Here is a 1,293-nt window from a genome sequence, read left to right as displayed (position 1 = left end):
TTTCTGCTGACTGTCTGCAAATTACACAGCAGAACGAGGAAAAGATGACGTCACACAGTTTTGTTGGGATCACTCCGGCCCGGAAGCCTGTCCAGGTTGTCTTAATCATGATTATTTGCGAGCAGAAGCTCACGCGCCGTCTGCTGAAGTGCTCATTAATACATCAGACACTTTGAAAGCTCAATAAAGAAATAAATAACACGCTCTGAAGCAGCCTGTAATTTCCTTTGCGACTGTCCTTCAAGTGCGATGACGTCCTGATTAAAAGCACGAGAAGGACGAGCGAGGCGTCCCACGACTAACCACGGACGCGTGTCCCCGAGAGGCTCGGACGCGTGTCCCCGAGAGGCTCGGACGCGTGTCCCCGAGAGGCTCGGACGCGTGTCCCCGAGAGGTTTGGACGCGTGTCCCCGAGAGGCTCGGACGCGTGTCCCCGAGAGGCTCGGACGCGTGTCCCCGAGAGGCTTGGACACTCACCTTCCACAGCGTCTCCACCCGGGACAGCTTGCGTGTGTTCATTGCGCTGAAGTGTTTGGCGTCAGGAGCGCAGCGGCGATGTGGCCAGAAGCGAGACGCTCCTCGGCTCTCAGTGAGGAGAAACCTGCAGTCAGCATCTCAGCCCAAAGTTCCCCACATCCAAGTCCGGGACTGGCAGAAGCGTTGCCATAGAAACAACGCCCAGCTCCCTCCGGTCAGCGCGCCGGCAACAACTCGACCCCTCTGCTGGGAGGAGGGAGGCACCAGAGGGGAGGCAGAACGTGGGGTGTCAACCAGCTAATCTATGAAACACGACCCTGGGGGGACGTGGGGGGGGGGGGGGGGGGGATTCGGAGCAGTCAGAGATGGAGCACTTACCTGGGCCATTAGCCGCCGCTGGCCGCTCAGCACAGATCAGCATTACAGACCACATGCAGGGCTGAGCCACTTTAGGCTGCTCTCTATGCCCAGGCTGGTTTAGCCTGCCCAATTTACCCACAATGCCTTCTGCTCTGATAACTCCCCTCTTATTCCAGGTGCAGACTGGGCTGAAAGGAACAGTGGGACCCCCCCATTAATCTAATCCACACGTGTCCTTTGACCTTTGCGGGAACGCAACTGCTGCTGGAGTCTTTCGGCTTACAAGCTAGAAATCGATGAAAGTTTCTGTAGCTTCTGAACTGAAGTAGAAGCTGGAATATGTGCAGCTCAGACACATGGAGGGATTTACTCCTTTCAGAGGCTCTGCATACGTGCACGAGGCCTAGAAGGAACACTGGGTTCATGTTTGCAGGGATGCACCGTGAGTGGGGAAAA

This window comes from Takifugu rubripes, unplaced genomic scaffold (assembly GCF_901000725.2).
Source record: "Takifugu rubripes unplaced genomic scaffold, fTakRub1.2, whole genome shotgun sequence".
Lineage (NCBI taxonomy): Eukaryota > Metazoa > Chordata > Actinopteri > Tetraodontiformes > Tetraodontidae > Takifugu > Takifugu rubripes.
The sequence above is the reverse complement of the archived record's forward strand: the minus strand, read 5'-3'. Positions refer to the sequence as shown.